Below are 15,355 nucleotides of genomic sequence, written 5' to 3'. Positions count from 1 at the left end.
CCCGAGGAGGCTTTAAAAGTCAAGGGGACGAGAATATTAAAATCATTCCATCACCATCTGAGCCCACGAGGAGCTACTAAGCTGGTGCAAGCCTCGCACAGACTTTGTCAGTGTGACTTCACCGGGAAAGTCGAGTCCCATTTCTTCCTCTCCTGTTTTGTAGTTACTGTCTAAAAGATCCGCTTTCACCCTGCTGCAGGGTCCCCCTAGGTTTTGCACATGGTCATTTGAATCTCATGTATAAAATTCTGTAATGCACTGAGCATCTGGCTCCACAGCTGTTTCTCAGGGATCAAGGGAGACCCAACTGCTTGCTCCAAGGAACCAACCTTGAGATTCTGTAACTGATATTTATCACTTCATTTGGAAGTCCCCAGAGAGTCTATAGATGTGACTGCATAATTGCTATCCACTAGCCAATCGTGTGAAAGCCAGGGATTGCCTGTTTTGGGTCACATGGGATTACGTATATCCACAGTGAGGACTCAAGGTAGACTCAAGGACTGAATCTGAAGTGAGACCTTGGGGTGGAATTCTGCTTTGCACAAAGAATTGTCAACAACACTCAACAGGCACCAGTAAGCCTTGGAGACAAGGACAAAGATCCCGAGAAAATTCTGGTGATTTATGTGCCCAGCAGCTGTAAGCCACTGGTTCTTCTTGGTCCTGAGGGGTAAGTCTGGAATGACCTTGCCGCTTGGGTGCTTACACTTCTTCCAAAGGAGAGACTAAAGGAGGAACTTTAGAAGGGGTGGAGGCTGAAGGGTGGGGGTTGAAGGGTGGGAATAAGATAGTGTGTGTTTCTAATGACAGCTGGATCTCATTTCATTTTCAAGGAGAAGATACTGAACAAGTAAAGTAGGTGTTGTGGTTTGGAGGAGAATGACCCCTATAGGTTTGTTTGAAGGCTTAGTCCTCAATTGGTGGAACTGTCTGTGAAGGATTAGAAAGTATGGTCTTAGAGAAGGTGTGTTTCTGGGCTTTCAAGTTACAAAAACTCACACTGTTCCAGGTCTTTGCTCTCCCGCTTTCCCACTCTCCCATTCTCCCTTGCCCCCTCTCCCACTCTCTCCTTTGTCCCTGCTCCCCTCTCCTCCCCTCTTACCTCTCCCCTTCTCCCTTCCTCCTCTCTGCACTCCTCTCTCCCCTGCCTCCTGGTTGCTGTCTCAACATGTAAGATGTAAGATGTCAACTAAGGCTCCAGCCCCATGCCGCCAGCCTCCTGCCTTTCTTCTTGCCATGATGGTCATGGACTCACTTTCTGTAACCATGATCCCCACATTAAATGCTTTCTTTTATAAGTTGTCTTGGTCATAGTATCTTTCTGTCTTAGCTATGGTTATTATTGCTGTGATGAAACATCATGACCAAAGCCACCTGGGGAGGAAAGGGTTACGTGGCTTACATTTTCCACATCACTGTTCATTATCAAAGGAAGTCAGGACAGGAACTCAAGCAGGGCAGGAACTTGGAGACAGGAACTGGTGCAGAGGCCATGGAGGGGCGCTGCTTACTGGCTTGCTTCCCATGGCCTGCTCAGCCTGCTTTGCTACAGAACCCAGAACAACTATCCCAGAGGTATCACTACCCACAATGGAATGGGCCATCCACCATCAATCACTAATTAAGAAAATGCCCTACAGGCTTGCCCACAGCCCATCTTATGGAGATATTTTCTTAATTGAAGTTCCCTCCTCACAAATGGCTTTATCTTAAGTCAAGTTGACATAAAACTATCCAGCACAACTGACCCCTTGTCAACTTGACAAACAAAGGCATCATTATTAAGCCACAGCTTTCCTTTCTTGTTCAGCCCCAAGACAACACCTTAATATCAATATCACAATAAAAACAGTTTACAAACTTAAAAAGTCTCAGTCTTTACAAATTCAAACACTTTAAAATTCAGTCTCTTTAAAAAAAAATCCAAAGTCTCTTTTAAAACCTAAAACCTCTTTAAACATTCAGTCTCTCCAACTGTGAGCTCCTATAAAATCAAAAATAAGTTAAATACATCCTTACTTCAAGAAGGAAGAACCAGGGCACAGTCACAATCAAATCAAAGTGAAACTAAACTCCAACTGTGTGAATAAGTCAGTATCCAATGTCTGGGAAACACTCACCATGTTCTGGTCTCCTCCAAAAGGCTTGGATCACTTCTCTGGCTCTGCCCTCTTCTTGCCATGATGGTCATGGACTCATTCAGCTCCACGCACACAAACTATCTCCCAGGCTCACTCTGGCTCCACTCCATATCTTCTGCTGCCCTTGATGGTCATCCCAGGATACTGGCATCTCCAAAATGTTGGAGTCTTCTGCTACAGCTAGGCTTCACTTTCACTAATAGCCTCTCCAGGGCTCTCTTCAGGGACTCCAGCCCTGTCACACATGCCACGTCTCGGCTTCTCTCCTTGACCCCTTTATGCTTTCATAATCAGTATCACCTGAGTAACTCTTACACTACCAAGTTTAGATGCAAGTATGAGGTACAACATTGGTTGTTTCTGGAACACAGCTTCTTCGTACTGACCCTGAGGAAACACTTCCCAGAAGATTTCGCCTCAATGATCCTGGTCTCTTCTTAACGACCATTAATTTTTTAGCTCCAGCTGGCCAGCATCAATTGCCCCAGTAAAGCAAAGGTTTTACTTCAGAGGTTTTGATCTCTTGTTCATCACAGCTGACTCTTCAGACTCAGCTAATCAGAACGCAGATTTTTAACTCAAAATAATAAAACAGCCCAATAGTCTTTGAGTAACTCACAAACTTCTCTCTGGAATGTCACAAGGCAGGCTTCCTTCCTTTGTATTGCTCTCAACATTTTTATCCTCCAAGATCCCACAGAACATCCCACTGAGCTGTCAACACTCAATGGCTTTTCTAGCTCAAAGTTCCAGTCCTTCTACAATCCTCCCCCAAACGTGGGTAAGTCTGTTATACTTTACCCCACTATACTGGTACCAATTTTTCTTGGTTATGGCTATTATTGCTGTGATGAAACACCACGACCAAAGCAAACTGAGGAGGACAGGACTTGTTTGGTTTACACTTCCATATCACTATTCATTATCAAAGGAAGTCGAGATAAGAACTCAAGCAGGGCAGGAACTTGGAAACAGGACCTTATGTAGAGATTATTGAGGGGTGCTGCTACTGGCTTGCTTCTCGTGGCCTGCTCAGCCTGCTTTGCTACACAGCAAACTAGCACAGGGATATCACTACCCACAACGGTCTGAGCCCTCCACCATCAATCACTAATTAAGAAAATGCCCTACAGGCTTTCCCACAGCCCATCTTATGGAGGTATTTTCTTAATTGAGTTTCCCTCCTCACAAATGGCTTTATCTTAAGTCAAGTTGACATAAAACTATCCAGCGCCATATCTCTTCACAGCATTATAAAAGTAATCAAGGCAATAGGCAAGCTGTTTATTCTTCAAGAAAGTTAATGCAGGGAGACACACCTGTTTGTCCAATAGCCAGTTGGGCAGCTGGGAAAGGTCACAAGGCCAGCAGCAGTCCTTTTCAAGGCTCAGCTCTCCACAAAGCCACCACTGCATAGAGAGGAAGGACCTGAAATTTAAGGTCAAAAGAACTAGGACTGTCCCCCCAACCATGGTGTGAGCTCATTCCTGACACTTATATTTAGTCATATAATATCTCCATGGAAGTTTCTATGACTCCTGGTTGACTTGATTTTTCTAGGGTCATCCCATTAAAATTCTGACTTGCTGACTCCAGGAGGTTGAGCTTATGATTTGTAAGACAGGTGTTGGGGAAAGGTTGATCCCACAAAGCAAGGAAAATCTGACTCTCAGATCACCTTAATGAGCCCCTTAAGGGAGTCCCATCTGCGTGTGTTTGCTGGACCAAAGGATCTGTAACATTACCATTCACATGCCACACCCCTTCCTCACCTTCCAGCTGGCGTCTGAAGGGTTGTCATTTCATGCCATGTATAACAAGCCAAAGAACTATGAAAATCTGAAGCACTTGCTCGCTAATTATTACAAAAACATTAATATTGATCAACCTCAGGTTCCTCAGAGGTTTATCAATTAGTCCTTTGAACAAATATTTATAACTGCCTGCGTTAATTCCCTATGGCTGCTCTGACAAACTGCCATAAACACAGAGATCATAGCAACATAAAGTCATCCACTTACAGCTGTGAAAATCAGAAGTTTAAAATCAAGTCATCAGCAAATGTATCAACTTTTGTCATGGTGACAAAAAATCTGCAAAATGGTCCATGGTTGGTTGTTTCCATTGCTTTTGGACCTGTGGTGGAAAAAAACATCACAGTGGAAAGAGGGCTTAGAAGAGGAAGCCTATGAGACAGGCAGGAGGGGGCAGGGCACCCTTCAAAGACACAATTGTCCCAGATCTACTTCCTCCAGCCCTACTTCCTGACAGTTCCTTCAGATTCAGACCTATTATTAGATTAATCCTGCCATGAAGAACCCTCACAGTCTGGTCACCTCTCAGTAGCATCAGCAGCTGGTACCATCATACATAAGCCTTTGGAGATGATTTCATGTTCAAACTTGACAGCTTCCAGAATCCTCCAAGAAGAAGAAGTTAGTATCCTCACTTTTCCTAGGACCTAGAGACCCCCTGCTGGACAGTGCACAGCTGCTCCATTCATCTGATTCTGGTTCCATCACCATGCCTCTTATAAGGACCTTGTGACAACATTGGGCCTGCCTAAATACTCAATAATTGTCTCCTTATCCCAAGTTCTTTCATCTAGTCACATCTGCAAAGTCTCTTTCAACATGCAAGGTGATACATTTTGGGCTCTGAGAACTGGATTGTAGCATGTTTGGGGATCATTATTCAGACAACCACAGGCATCAACTCAAAGAGCTGACTTGAGTCTGAGTCAAGTAATTCAATGAAAATCTCACTAAGGAGTATCCTAGTTAAACTGCTGAAAACTCACTCATGTTTTGTTTAAAAGATCACCTTAAAAGCAACCAAAAGAAATATATATCCTGCATAGTTGGAAGGGTTAACAATAAGAATTTTCTCTCTGTTCTTATCAGGAATAGGACCAGAGTTCAATAAAATGTCTTTGAAGAACATGAGAAGCCGGAATAGACAGTGCTTTGGTCTGTTTTGTGTTGTTATATCTCAGAACATTGGAGACTGAGTCACATAGAACAGAAATGTATTTCTTACAGTTCAGGAACAGGGAAGTCCAAGGTGCAGAGCCTGCATCCAGCAAAGATCTGTGCCCACATCACCCAATGGCAGAAGATGGCACCATGAGAAAATGAGAACATGACCTTGAAGTCTGACCTCTTTTACAGTAGCCGTGTGTAAGGATAAACACATCCCATTAGGTACTCAATCCTGGCACTGTTATGTTGGGAGTCAAGGTTCTACCAGTTGCTTTTGTGAGGACACGTTCAGATCATGTCAAGTAGCATGTGCAAAGAAGGCTGAGAGGCAGCAGAACAGAGATCAGTAACTACCATAAAATCACCAGCATCAGCAGGAGGAAAGAGATTAAGGCTGAAAGAATTCATGTGGAGGGAGGGTAGGAGGGAGGGAGGGAGGGAAGGAGAGAGAGAGAGAGAGGGGGGGGGGAGGGAGGGAGGGAGAGAGAGAGAGAGAATATTATCGTATGCCTGCAGAGGTCAGAGGACAACTCTTTGGAATCATTCTTTCTATCCATGTTGACATGAGTTCCATGAACCAAACTCAGGTCTCCAGACTTACAGGGAAGCCCATTTACTCAGCCTGTTTTGCTGAGTTATCCCGGCAGCCCTGTAGCTTTTATCTTCTATGCCACCAGAAAGTCCCTGTGCTGAAGACTTCATCCAACCTGTGGCACTGTCTCTGATCTCCACTCTCTTTCTAGCTCCAGGTCTCCAGATACCTGACTCCACACAAAGATATTAGGATTTCCTCCACCCTTATACCAGAACCGCTTAACTTTTCCATCCAAGGAGTTTTTACACAACTCCAGAGATACAGGTTGTAATGACTGGTCTTAATGGCAACTTGCCACAAAGTAGAATCACCTAAGTAGGGAGTCTCACCTGAAGAACTGTTGTGATCACTTTCATTGATGTGGAAAGACCACCCTGAGTGTGGGTGGCACCTTTTGGTAGCAGCCCATATAAAAAGATCTTTGCAGAAGGCCTTGGTTTGGTGACTTGCCTTTTGCCCCTCTCCCTGACAGCAGAACCAGCCTTTTCAGGCTTCTATAACTGACTATAGACCAGCAGTTCTCCTGGAACCTTCTAAATAAAATATCTAAAAATAACCCAACCAAATAAACAAACAAAAACAAAACAACAAACAAACAAAAACCAATAAACCTGGGACCCATGAACCATCGGAGGTCCAGACAGGCTGTTGAGTCCCTGAGTGTAGGAATCAAGGGTTCAAGGAGAGATCTGGGGTGTGTCTACACACACTGTCTATTTTCTGGAGGCTTGCACCTGTATGAGCCTCTGTGTCTGGGTGCTATGGAAAGTGATTATCAGCACGTGAGGGCACATCAGATGTGAGCATCCTGCCTCTGCCTGCACATGGTATGCTGCCAGCAGTCATAGTGGGATGGCAAGAGTACCTGAAGGAAGCCACATTCAGACACCAAGCTCAGTCACTTTATCTCCAAGGGGCAGGGAGTGCTACAGTGCTACAGAAAGGAAGCTACAGAGAGTGCTCCTGCAGAGCCAGCATTGTTTCTGACTGATGTCTAGGATGGAGTCCTGAGAAGATGAATAAGCCTGTGTTGTGTGACAAAGCGTTTTATGACAAAACTCTTCCTGGAGAGATGCAACACACATCATCTCTGATAGGGATCACAAGACAGACCAAAGTACAGATAACACCAGAGATCCAACTTGGTGAACCAATGAGTTCTATTGGGATTACTTACAGGAATATGGGTAAGGGGTTGGTTAGGTATAGAAGCAGAAATAACTCAAAGACAGCTGCATCACCAAAGCCCAGCCCACCATGGTTGCCAGATCACAAAGCTGGTAACCTGAAGCACATTGCACAGCCTACAGAAAGCCCAACAGGTTGGGGAGCATCCTTTCCAAGTGACTCAGTTGGTCTAAGCCTCTTTCAGGCAGCTCAGCTGGTTTCTGCTTCTTCCAAGTAGCTAGTCTGGTCTCAGAGTCTTCTTTGTTGCTTGGATCTGCTCTTCTGAGAGGGACTGGCAGTTTTTGTTGCTTACTCTGGCAGGGAGAGCTCTAGTGAATCTGGTTGGTTTCAGGGACTTCCTGAAGCTATTTTGAGTTGTTTGCTTTCCTGCTTAAGGTGCTTGGTCTCTGGACCCTGCTTGGCCTCTGTGGCCCATGCTTTTCTCAGTGATTCCGAGGGTGCTGTTATCTGTGGAACTTTTTTCCTCTTGCCCTGAGACTGACCACTCTGAGGACTCTGAGCTTGGCTTTCTGGGCTGCATGCTATCTGGCAGTGTTGTGCTGCAGTTGCTGTGACCATAACCAATGCTGCTGTTATCACTGTGTGTTATGTTGCTGTCATTTAGTTCCCGGGGTCATTAAAATCCTATAACTCTCTAGCTGTGGGTCCCGCCAGAACACATGAATCTGTGGGCCTCCACTGTGTCTCAGCTCCTGGGTATGTACCTTGTGTGCTGTTCAACGAGTGTTGATTGTGCAAGTCCCAGGAGAACAAACCCCATTCAGTCAAAAGCAGTGACTGCACCAGCAGACACACACCCCATCTATTTACATAACAGGCACTGGAGCCACAGGCACATCAAAAGCAGCTGCTTGGGGGTTTCTAGGTTAAAGGAGCCTAGCACAAAGTGACTCTCTTCCTGACAGACAGCTAGAGCCTGTTAAACAGATGAGACACATCGATCCAGCTTTGTCTGATTCTATGAAGTACAAATATTTACATCATGGAAGGTGGGACTTGGCAGTCCCTAGACTGGGACCTGCACTGTACTGAACAGAGAATAGGGATTCCTGAGTTACTCTGTGGATAGCCTGGCCAGCATCTACATGTATTCCTGGTTTCTTTTATAGCACCTAGACTGTGGAAACTGAAGTTGTCACATTCTCAGGTGAGACAAGAGTGTAAGATCTCCTGTCTGTATTCAGCTCCCCTGCATGGCCTGCCTCAGTCATCACCAGCTCCCCATGAGACCTGTCAGGGGGCCATCCAGCTGCCTGGTTATTGGCTCTACCCTGCAGGAGGTGGGGAAGTATGGGTAGAAATCTGGTACCTCTGACAACCAGGGCTCTTAGGCCCCCTCCTAAGGTGGGTGAAATAGAACAGTGTTGGCTCAAGACCTCCAAAACCAAGTTCTCAGTACAAAGGAGATGTATATGCCCCAGAGGGACAGGGTGCAGGAAATAAGAGACAACGACAGGAAGTGGAGGATGAGCGAGAAGGGGAAGGGAACAAGGGAGAGGGAAGAGGAGTATTTGTCTCAGAGCGGGACAAAGGACTGCCTCTGGATAGAAGATGTGACATATAGGAAAATACCAGTTTATAAAGATTCAAGGGGGAACACTGTGTTAGGATGAGGTGTTTAATTTTAATTGGGCATGTTAGTTTGATGAGCCAAAGGGGTGTTTGGATTGCTGGACTTTAATACTTTGTTGGCTGGACCTTGGTGGCCATCCTCATGAAGAGGGAGTGGTCAAACAAAGGAATAGACCTTGGTGGCTAGCTTTAGGAATGTTATCTAATGGTTTTTAACAAGGCAGGGGGAATGAGAGAGAAGGGCAAGGCTTGCCAGAGTCATGCTCACCACACTTGAGCTGGTCAGTGTCCTTTCAGTAGAGACAGCTGGGCCACACTGCTGCCCATGGGTCAGGCAGATGGTGAGTACCCATTTCAGACACATGAGAACCAAAATCCCACATAGGAGGGGCTCAGTATAAGTTGGCTAAGAAAGCCACAGGGTTTCTTTGCTTCACCCCTGTCTCTCTAAGGCAGGGTGAAAGTGTGGGGCTATCTGAGGAGGTAGCAACAACTCCTTCACTACTGTCACAATTCCCAAAAGGAGGACAGTGGCTGTCCCTCTGTATACAGTGTTCCTGAGTCTCAAACTTGATGACTTCCATGTTCCAAAACCTGAGAAAGAGCAACCTGGAGTCCAAAGCTCTCTGCTATGTGTAGAACTTGTCCCATGAATGTATGGAGGAGTTAATCACCAATAAACAGAATTGGGAAGTGGGAAGTGCAGCCTTTGAGATGTGATAGGTCAGGGCCCATGTGAGAGGTCAATGCACCTTAATGGGTTGGTTGCTCTCGAATGGGATTATGGGTTTGGATAGGTCACATGTCTGATGGACAGGCTTGTTTCTCACTCTTCCACCTGCCATGAGATGGCCCAGCATGAAAGCCCTTTGCCTTGGCCTTCCCAGCTTCTAGAACTGTATGAAATAACTATCTCCTCCATAAGTCCCTAATATTTAGCCATTCTGTAACATCACAGACTACTGTGTCCCTCAGTGCCTCAGAACCTGGATGTGAGCTTAGGTATATCTAATTTCCAAGGAGGCAGTGTCATGGTGGTCTAATAAGCCAGAGATGTACTCAGAGGCTGGTGCTTTGTAAAGAATCTAGAAGGGAGTGTCTGCAGCAGGGGTAAAGTCCAAGGAACCATTCATCATCCTGTCCAGGTCCTGATTACAGGCACCCCAGATGTGGCTCCTCCTCACTCCCTAAGCCCTGCCCAAGTAGGATGGGTCTGAGTGAACTCGCTTTCAGTGTTGTTGTTGCTGCTGCTGCTGCTGCTGCTGCTGCTGCTAAAGCCTCATGGTTAAACCAGTGTCTAACTAGTGGCTCCCCAATAAGCATTTGAACTAACCAAACAAGATGATTGCAAGGTTGGCCTTTGTGAGCTAAGAACCGATAGACCAAAGTTCCTGAGTTTTGTGTTTCACTGTGCTCAGTTTGAACACCCAAACACTTGCCCTTCTCCTATAACACTTCTTTATGTGTGCACTAGTATATGCATGTATGTATACATGTGTGTATACATGTGGTTAGTATGAAGGGTAGAATAAGCCTCAAAGATTTTTTCCTCAGGAGCTACCCACCTTGGGTTTTTTGGTTTGGTTTGGTTTGATTTGGTTTGATTTTTGAGACAGGGGCTCTCACTAACCTGGAGTTCATCTAGTAGGCTGGCCAGTGAGGCCCAGTGTTCCATTGTCTCTGACTCCTCAGTGCTGGGGCTGAGAACACACCACCATACCTAGCCTTTTTTTTAAACGTGGATTCTGTGGATCCAACTCATTTTCCCAAAAGCAAGGACTTCACCAATTGATCTTCGCAGGCCCACTCTCCCAAACCTGGGTGAGACACTCCTCAGTCCCTACAGACTTCATCTGATCAATTTTCAGCACAAGATTTGAAATGTATCTGTATGCAAAAACTCTCAAACCAGAAAATGGAGGTGGGGCTACCCACTCTTGAGGTGTCTTTAAAGTTGGCTCAGAGTGGAGTTTGAGAAAAGCCCCGTGCATCTGCTGGCCTGCCTTGCCAGCTGAACAGTGTTTCATCAGGGTTGAGTGAAGCTGAGAAATCATGGGAAGGCACAGCAGACCTCACCCAGCCCACTCAGCTCATCAAATTCCAAAACAGCCTCTTGCCAAATGGCTCATGGCTGCATCCACATAGAACAGCCATCTCAACTGCTGCTCAGAAGAGGCATCTTGGCTGTCAAATGCATCCGTCCACAGAACAGGTCTCTCTTGATGAGTCACACAAGAGACACGGAACCAGAGGCAGGCAACGCCCCCTAGTGGCACTTCCTGCTACTACCCCCTCGACACAACTCATACCACACACTAACCTTGGTGTTCCATGCTGTCTTCAGCCAGACAGCCTATCAGCCTGATGTACGTGACTGTCCTTCATCTGCAGGAGTTCAGCTGTGTTCCTTGCAAAAGGTCACCCCAGCTGTTTTTCTTCACTACTAAGAGGAGGGACTGGAATGGTGCCTCACCTGAGTATCCAGCAGCTTACTACCACCCATTGTGTGCACCTGTGTCCTGACTACACATGTGGGAGCAGGGGTGGGTGTAGAAGATGCAGGCCTGGAAAGGCTAGGGGAACCATCTATGTGGCCGTGGGAAAGCCCCCATTCCCACCGGTAAAGACTTTCCAGTGAGGCCTTTTGGAAGGGATGCACCCACACTCTGGTCAGTATTTTCTCTCCCACGTTCTTACTGTGAGGAAGCCCAGTCAACTCATTGGCTCTGAGAAAAAACTTCTACACAATTCCTGGGGGTACCTTGGGGACCCAGGAAGAAGAGTGGATATTGTTTACCTCTCCCAGTGGGAAAATATTTTAGCCATAGCACATTTTACAACAGCTGTTTTCAGGGCTTGCCATTTTCTGGAACCCTTCTGAAAATGCTTTGTGTGTATAAACTCTGCACAACTTGCAAGGGCTAGGCTATTGTCTAACCTTTTACAGACAAGCGGCCTGAAGCACAAGTCAAGCTATGTGCCCAAGGCCACACAGTCAATCCAGGAATTCCTTTGTGTCCCATGTGTTTCAGCGTGGGAACTCTGACAGAGTAGGGGGGCCTGTTTCTCATCCCTCCAGAGCCCAAGAAGCCATGAACAAAGATGAGCAACCTATCTGTCATCTAGAAGTAATAGGGAGTCACCAGAAATTTCTACACCCAGGGCTTTCCAGAATCCCCGCTCTTCCTGTTGTCCTATAACCTGAAGGGGACACTCAGGAGGAGGTTCTTCTGCTTATTGAACACCCATTCGCTCTGCACACTGGCCATTGTGTGCCAGATTCCGCCATGCGGAGCGTTCTCTATATTCTAAAGAATCTCAGACAATTTTCTCCCTTCCTCCTGCTTCAGTCTGAGGGCTGTGACTAACTAGGTGGGCAAAAACAACTTTCATGTGAAATGAAGACTTTTCTCAGTGCTCTTAGAAGCCAGAAGTTGGCGGTGGATCCCATACAGCGTATGTATGAAGCCTCCGGGCCATGTGTTCAAGTTCACCACGGATGGGCCCCATTAACTTTGTGGATAATGTCAATACTTCTTTGGCTCTCAGCTGCAGGCCACGGTGACTTTTAGAAACACTTGAACTGCCCCACCTGAGGAGAGAGGGACCCGGCACAAAACATATTATAGAGAGCCTGGTATTCACTAATTATGACTATGAAATTTCCAAACACAGTAGCGTTCTGAAACCTGCAGCATATAAAACACATCTCAACCATGTTAATTATTTGGGGAAGATGTTTCGTCAGCTTTGCCATGCTGGGAAGGTCCAACCCAGTGCCTTGTGTGGGTTGGGCTAACATTCTTGCTCTGAGCTTCCTCATCACCCTTAGACTACTAAGAATCTTTTAGATATTTGTTTGTTTTATGTGTATGTGTCTCTGTGAGAATGTATATATGTGTAACCCGTGAGTGTATCTACCTAGAGAGACCAGAAGAGGACATTGTCTCCCCTGGAGCTGGAGTTGCAGATGGTGTGAACTGCCTAATGTGGGTGCTGGCAACTTAACCTTGCTAGAGCAGCAAGTGCTCTTAATGGCTGAGCCATCTCTCAGTGCACTACCCCAGCTAACAATTCTTAATCAACAAGTAGAACAGGCATTCGACCCCAACTTTCTTGCCTCGTTTGAGGAGTGAAGAGACATGGTTTTTTTTTCTCTCTTTAATACAACAGGAAGCTCTTTCTTCTTGTTTAAAAAGCAGGAAGCTTAATTTTTAGATAAAGAGCCCCAACCTGGGTCCCTCCTTAGTGGGAATGAGGCCTACACACTTAACAACATTCCCCACCATAGCCTGTTAACTCTTTGAAAGTAAAATGTGAGGCTTCTTCCCTCTTTGAAAGTAAAATGTGAGGCTTCTTCAAACTTTGGGGGAATCTGGCCATACAACTCAGAAAAAGATAAACAGGACAGTCCTTGGTGGAACAAAAGGTAGCAGCTGAAGCACCCCATTGTGGAATGACACAGGACTTCACACACCAGCCTTTTCCAACATTTGCTCCTTGTAGCAAACCAGGCTTGGTATTGCTAAGATTTTTCTAGTTGATGCTTCTAGAAAAGTATCCCTGACAGTTCAAAACAGAGTCTAGCCACCTACTAAAGCAGTAAGGGCTTCACTGGGTGTCTCCAGGGTCAAACGGTGCTACTTCAACACGAAGCAGGATAGGACCCGATGCCTGAAGAACCCTCAGACTGGCTGCCCACCATCTGCCCTCATGCAAAGCCTAACTCCCCTCCAGCCTCTTCCAACCCCAGTGTCCAACTTCTGCAGCACCCCAGTTGTAGGCATCACAGACAGCCGCATGCTGAAGGTCAGCCACAAACATAACCACCTGCCACTGTCAGGAATTTTGTGGCTTCTGAAGATGTTCCAGGATTGGGGGAGAGTAGGCCTTCTGGTGACCTTGCCTGTTCGACAGGCCAGATTCTGACAGTTATGTGACTTAGAAGTAATACCATCTATGAACAATGGTCTGATGGCCTATAAAGAGTACCTGCAGGGGAAAGAGAAAACTCCCAATGTATGTAGTTAGGAAAGCTCAGCTGTTATAACTGCCGCTGACTATGGGGCCATTGTGTGCACTGAAATTATTCATTAAATAGGAACACTGGAAAGTATGCAGTAGCCATCATCTGGAAAGCTTCAGAACAGAGCAAAGGGAACCCTCTGTGTCTGCAAAGATGGGCAAGCTTCTGAGGGCTGTTCTGAAACCAGAGTCTGAGCTAACTAGACCTCAGCCTCCATTACCCCTCTCATCACCTAAGACTCAGACATCAGCACCCTCCCCATGTGAGCCATTAGGACCTTTAGAGAAAATAGAAGGATATATTTTATATAAATTATGAATAGTCTGGGCTGGGAAGATAGCTCAGTGATTATAGTGCATGCTTTAAGCGTGAAAACCTGAATTTGGATCCCTAGCACCCATGTAGGGAAGAAAGCTCGGCATGGCACCCCCCTTTATTGTCCTAGCACAGAGGAGGCAGAGACAGGAGGATCCATCACACCAGCCTTCTGAGAACTCAGAGGCAGCTAACATAAAGCTAGCCTTTCAACTTCAGCAAGAACGAGCAGCAAGGTGCCCTGATCTGCCACCAGCTGCCCCCCTTATCTTCTTCCTGTAGTTCACTCATCACCCACTCTAAGTGCATCTCTGACCCAGCACCTGGGGTTCCTTATTTTGCCTTGAGTACTGGCCCGAGGCCCATCACACCTGCGCTCTCAGAGGATACGGGTGTTGGTTCTTAGGCTCTGAGCTCCTGGGTTCTCTGGGATTCAGACCTGCTAAGCCACAGAGAATGAAGCTATCCAGGGCCAATATCCGTCCTCCAGAATATCACCACAAACAGGGTGGACAAGACATCCTGCCCACCACCTAGTACTCTGGCTAACTGCAGCAGCTGACACCTCGCTGTGGTTTATGGCAGTGAAATAGTGCTATTCTTTGTCTTGCTCCCTGCCAGGATTGAAGCCACAGAGTGGTGAGAGAGACAGCTCTTGTTTGTCCTTTTTATTTTTAATTTATTTACTATTGTAGGTGTGGTATGTAGTGTGTGTGTGTGTGTGTGTGTGTGTGTGTGTGTGTGTGTGTGTAAAACTTCACACACTGTACACACATGAAGGTCAGTGGATGTCAGGTGTCTTGCTCTGGTCACTTTCTACCTTATTGCCTTGAGATCAGGTCTCTCATGGAGCCAGGAGCTCGTCCAGCAGCCAGCAAACGCTAGTGAGCCTTCCAAACCTGGCCCCACAGTGCTGTGATTACAGGCATGACTTTCTATACATCCCTGACTTTATATATGGGCGCCAGATACTTGAACTCAGGTCCTACTTTGTACACCGCAAGTACTCTCACCCACTTGAACCATCTTCCCAGACACGATCTCACCTACTCTGCAGAGAAATTATGTAGAGAGCTGTTATCACAGGCTTTTAAACGTAGCCACACCCAAGTTCCCAAAAATAACAACTCTGACAGAAACTTCCTATATGAATAAATGCCTGGGCCAATAACCTTGCCTACATTCCCTAACTAGCTCATATTTCCATAATCCAGTTTATTCTAGTCTATGTTCTTCCACTAGCTAGTTACCTCTCCTCAGGTTTATGTGTCTGTCTCCTCAGAGTTCCCTGGTGAATCTCACTATTTTATGAACGCCACATGGCTGGTTACCTTCTTCTCAGTTTCATGCATCTGTCTGTCTCCTGAAATGTTCCAGGCAAATCTCCTGCACCTGACTCTTTCCCAGAATTCCATATTCTCTCCCTCCTTCCTCCTCTCCCTCCCTCCCCCTCTTTCTCTCTGTCTCTCCATCTCTGTCTGTCTCTGTCTGTTTCCCTCCCTCCCTCCCTCCCTCCCTCCCTCCCTCCCTCCCT

This window comes from Grammomys surdaster, unplaced genomic scaffold, assembly GCF_004785775.1.
Source record: "Grammomys surdaster isolate TR1022 unplaced genomic scaffold, NIH_TR_1.0 125925, whole genome shotgun sequence".
NCBI classification, from domain to species: Eukaryota; Metazoa; Chordata; class Mammalia; order Rodentia; family Muridae; genus Grammomys; species Grammomys surdaster.
This window is presented reverse-complemented; position numbering follows the sequence as displayed.